At 43.6% G+C, this 5,677-nt stretch overlaps 1 pseudogene; it reads left to right on the forward strand.

Annotated features, from left to right (window-relative positions):
• The first annotated feature begins 518 nt into the window (after window positions 1-518).
• Window positions 519-986, forward strand: LOC101598157 (annotated as a pseudogene).
• The last annotated feature ends 4,691 nt before the right edge of the window (window positions 987-5,677 follow it).

Raw genomic sequence — 5,677 nt, forward strand, 5'->3', positions numbered from 1 at the left:
ACTGAAACAAAGTTTAACTATGAAAAAGTAAAGTGTAAGTACATAAAGGTAAATAAATGGCATACAAAATAGACTTGTTAATACTGAATATATAATAACTGACAAAATATGTTTAACTAGATTGACTCTATTTACACTGAACAGAGCAATGAGTAATCGACATTCTCAGGGAAACGAAAGTCAACAGAAAAGAGCCCATGGGTTAAACCTGTGGTGGTCCATTTCATGTGAAACCTTAGAATGGTCAAATTTGATATTGGCAGAAAGCTTATTGAATTTGTTGGGAAACAGTGTAACTAATATGACTTTTCTGGAGTGATGGTATGTTCCTTATTTTACTATGATGTTATTTTCATAAGTATGGACAGTATTATATTATCATATTCAATAAACCACACCGAAAGTTGATTTGTTTTACTATATGTAAATTATGCTTCAGTGTGTTTTGTATAAGAAGAAAATAGATAGGAAGAGAAAGGAAACAGTGAAAGAACGATAAAATAGACCCTCTTTATAAAATGCTTCCTGGAGTCCGGTTTCTAGAGACACCTCCTCGGCGGGCCGGGGCGAGGCCGGGTCCAGGGCGGCCCGCCTCCCGGCTTTGCGGCACGCTGCTGGCCATCGAGATGCGCGCGGTGGCCGTCATCAGCGGCCAAGGGAGGCTTCGGACAAAGGCTCTCGCTGACTGGGAAAATGCCCTCAGACATGGAGTGCCGGCTGTGGAGTGGTGCCTCAGAGTACACAGGAAGGACAAGGAGACCATCTAGCCCTTTCTCTTCCTGGGCCTCGTCTACTCTTCTCTGGGACCTAACCCTCTTGTTGTCTGGATCCACTTCCTCATCTTCTTCGCGGGCCGCATGGGACACGCCGTGGCCTGTCTGGGCATGCTGCGGGTGCCCGTTGGCTCTGTGGCCTAGACTCTGGCCCAGGTACCCTGTGCCTTCATGGCTCTGCAGATCCTTCGGGAAGTAGCCTGCCACCTGTGAACAGCAAGAAACTGACACCTCTTGGCTACTACACCTGCTGGAGAGCCACCATGGCTGGACCTGGGGACTATGGTATCCCTTCCAGACTGAGACACGCTCGGGTGTTGGGTTCCTGGCCACCCCTGGGCCGAATGTGTGTGGGTGTGTGGGTGGGTGTACCCCATGTGCATGCATGGGTGTGTTTCTTAGCCTCTTGGGTTCCTGATTGAAGTGGCCTATTGGAACCACTTAGAGATGACATGTCATGATAAATAGAATATCTTTCATCTCAAATTACAACCTTAAGTACATCACTTCTTCCCCACCTTAAAAGTGATGAGAGCCGGGCTGGAGAGATGGCTTAGCGGTTAAGCGCTTGCCTGTGAAGCCTAAGGACCCCGGTTCGAGGCTCGGTTCCCCAGGTCCCACGTTAGCCAGATGCACAAGGGGGCGCACGCGTCTGGAGTTCGTTTGCAGAGGCTGGAAGCCCTGGTGCACCCATTCTCTCTCTCTCCCTCTATCTGTCTTTCTCTCTGTGTCTATCACTCTCATAAATAAATAAATAAATAAATAAATAAATAAATAAATAAATAAGTGATGAGAGCCAGGTGTGGTGGCATACTTCTTTAATCCAGCATTTGGGAGGCAGAGATAGAAGGTTTACAGTGAATTCAAGGCCAGCCTGAGACTAATTCCAGATCAGCCTGCGCTAGAGCAAGGCCCTACCCTGAAAAACAAGCAGACAGCAAATTAGTGATGAGAGAAGGAGGCTTATTAAAGATTCTCAAACCCAGCCTATGGGGACATGGGCCTGGCCTTCTGTTTTTGGAAGGCTTCATATAGACCCCAGCTAGAGACAGCAACCTTCGAGCTGGAGCCGATGTCTGTCTGATGGAAGGCCGACTGAGGAGCCAACTCAGCCTCACAGCTCTCTGTCCACGCTCCCCCACCCTTTGCTCGGGTGACGTGGTTGGCCTGAGTCAGGAGTGGGTGGACTGTCTACAGTAAGGCCAGTCTATTTATACAACGCCTTAGTCCCTCCCATGGGCTGTCAGTCAAGAAGAGTGATCTTAGAACGACCAACCACTACGGGTCTCTGGAGGTGACTCTGGATAAAACTCTGGCCAATCAAGCTGGAGTGTCCACATTTGATCCCAGAACCCATGTAAAAAGCCAACAGCCAGCCTGGCAAGGTGGCACATGCCTTTAATCCCAGCACTCAGGAGGTAGGAGGATTGCCATAAAATTGAGGCCACCCTGAAACAGGTCAACCTGGGCCAGAGTGAGACCCTATCTCAAAAAAACAAAACAAAACAAAAAAAGAAGAAGAGGAAGAGGAAGAGGAGGAGGGGGAGGGGGAGGGGGAGGGGGAGGGGGAGGGGGAGGAGGAGGAGGAGGAGGAGGAGGAGGAGGAGGAGGAGGAGGAAGAAGAAGAAGAAGAAGAGGAAGAAAAGAAAAAGCCAAAAGCCATAGTGGGCTTATGTAATCTCAGTATGCTGGTGTCATTGATGAGATGGGAGGCAGAGACTGGAATCTCTGAGAAGCTCGTGAGAGGCCCTGCAAGGAAGAGCGAATGAATGAGAACCCCTGCCTCAAGTGACCGCACTGAAGCTGTCCCTTACCTCCACACATACGTGCGGCACATGCACGCCTGCACTCACGCAGGACCGTGCACATACATGGACACTTAAGATAACAAAATGGCCAACCACTAGAAGGCAACTTTGGGCTTGAAGACTGCAGGTGTCCCTCCCTGTGGGGAGCCACAAGCAGGCATGTGATGTCCCCAAGACTGGCCATGACACCTGGATGGTTTTAGTCATTAAACATCAGCATCTGGTCACAAAAAACAAAATGCTTCCCAGTTCCATGTGACACTGTGTTACAATCAGTTCAAACAGCAGCTGCAAAAGTACTTCTAGTGATCTCTTAGCACTTGAGTTGATGACAGAGAAAAAGTTTTAGAACCACAGCACTTCTGTTATTCCGTTGATTCTCCCCCAAGCACTACCAGCTCCAGGGAAGCCCCTTCCTTAGGCGAAGGACATTCCTCAGGTGGAAGTGGTGGTGCCATGCAGCCCTCCCTGAAACTGATCCACGAAGGAACACACATAGATGATGGGATGTACCCATGTCTCCATGGAGTTGGCCTCGTATTGAGACTTTTGACTCACCTTCCCTAAGGATCATTCATCAATGATAACCGCTCTTTGAACTCATCCATTTCCTAAAAGGTAATTTCTTTGACTATTCTTCTGATACTTCCACTTATGAGAGGTCACTAGGGCATCAGCCATCAGCTTGCTTGGATTGCACATTAGGCATGACATTTTCTCTTTTTTTATTCTTATTTATTTATTAGAGAGAGAGAGTGTGTGTAAATGGGTGGGCCAGGGCTTCCAGCTGCTGCAGATGAACTGCAGACTCATGTGCCATCTTGTGCATCTGGCTACTGGGGTACTGGGGCATTGAACCTGGGTCCTTTGGCTTTGCAGGTAAGCACCTTAATGGATAAGCCAGCCCTCCAGCCCAGGCATGTCATTTTCAATAGAGATTTGTGACTGTTCTCTTAGTAATGGATTTTAAGTTTATTAAAAACTTTCATCTGACTCAGTAGAATTTTCCAGACCCGTTACATGATCACTTCACTGATACTGTCACAGTATTCTCAAGGACAATGAACACTGAATTTTCATTAGGTATGTTCAAAAGCAAAATCATAGAAATATAAGATAAGATATATAAATAAACATCTTAGAATATAATTACATTTATAGAAAAATGACCTAAAATCTTGGACATCTTTATTAATAATCTATAATAAGTTCTGTGATGTTTTGGATAGTTAGCGGTAGGTGTGTGTGTGTGTGTGTGTGTGTGTGTACATGCACGTGAACATGTGCACTTCTGTGTGTTTGGTCTAGCCCAGTAGTTCACTTGTACATTTTACTTGACTTAATTTTATTATTATCAGCCTTAATTTCATGTATTTCAAATTTATCAGTCATAGTGATGTGTTTAAAGCAAAGAAATGCATGTTTGCCAGAGACAGTTAATATAGCAGGCCAGTGTATCATTGTCAATAACACTAAATGTCTACACACACCATGAAATTAAATGTCTGGGAATATTGCAAAGTGCTGTGTTTACATAGGCATCAAGTGGACTTCGGAAACAGTCCCAGAGAAGGCACATTTGCATAGCATTTGCATAGTCACTGCTGTCAATTAGCTCAAACACAAGCCAGCTCGGTAGACACATAGGAGGACAAGCTAAAAAGAAAGATGCCCGTACATGGGCATTTCCACAAATGGAGACATGCATCCAGATTAGGGAGGGAGGAAATGGGAAAGTCACATCTAAAGTCACAATTGCAACTCGAATGATTTTTTTTTTTTATACATTGCAAAATTTCTTCCAAATGACTCACAGACTTGTTAAAAATTTAAGAGTTCCCTTTTAGAAACCTGGAAAATACTTATGATGTATACACACACACACACACACACACACACACACACACACACACACATAGTTTGTGAGAGGGAGAGAGTGAGGCAGATTGAGAGAAAGAGAATGGGTGCCAAGGTCTTCAGCCACTGCAAACGAACTCCAGTTGTGTGTACCACCTTGTACATCTGGCTTATGTGGGTAGTGGGGAATTGAACCTGGGTCCTTTGGATTTGCAAGAAAGTGCCTTATCCACTAAGCCATCTCTCCAGCCCCCTCCTTTTTTCTGATATATATGCATCGAAATGCATCACCTGAGAAAGTATTTTAAAGATCTTTACATGCTAAAAGTACTTTATTTCCCTGACATAATAAGTCTCAGAAAACTCAGAAGCACTCTGAATATTGGACACAAATCCAGAGCCTCATTATGCTATTACTATTCCTACTGAAGCAAGATAAATGATGCTATGGTTCATGTGTGAGTTTATCAGTTTATTATATGTCAATAATGTAAAAGCAGACACCTTTTTGCTCTCCCTCTGTATATATAAATATATAATCTTTCAATCTTAAATTTCTAAATATGTCTGCTAGCTAAGGGCCAAGCTCCTAGAGTTTGCCAAATGCTTCCCTTTGTGTAGACTAAGGAAATGAATTTTCTGGACTGGTATCTGCAAACAAAATTCTAACTACGATGCACCATGAGCCACTCTACCACTTTACAGACAAGTCCGTTGCCTAAGTCTTTCTATCCTATGAGGTTGCACATTGCTTGGAAAATATGTGATGCTTTACACTTACAATAACCTACAACTCAATAAGGAAATACTAAACAAATCTGTTTAGACCCAAGGAAATATGTCATTAATATATAAATAATTTCTCAATTGTATATCTGTGTCTGGACAGGTTTCTCTGCATTGGATCCCCATGAGCATGCTGTGTTGTTTTTGTATTCTCACATGAAAATCAAAAGATCCAAAGTCATGCAGTTGGAGAGCATGAATGACTCTATTTTTCCTATCAGTGCTGTTTAAATAGTTCAAGTAGGTAATTAATATCTGAGATGAATAAATACTGGAGACCATAGCCCATCAAAAAATCTAACAAACCAGAAAACACAATAGAGGAGACATGGAAGAATAGTGATTGACTTATTTAAGTAATATAAATAATTATGCACACATTTATATGATCAAATATTTTAAGATTGAGGATGAAACCTATAAAGAAAACCACCTACAGAGACGCAAGTGGTA

The sequence above is a fragment of the Jaculus jaculus genome, chromosome 19, assembly GCF_020740685.1.
Source record: "Jaculus jaculus isolate mJacJac1 chromosome 19, mJacJac1.mat.Y.cur, whole genome shotgun sequence".
Taxonomy (NCBI): domain Eukaryota; kingdom Metazoa; phylum Chordata; class Mammalia; order Rodentia; family Dipodidae; genus Jaculus; species Jaculus jaculus.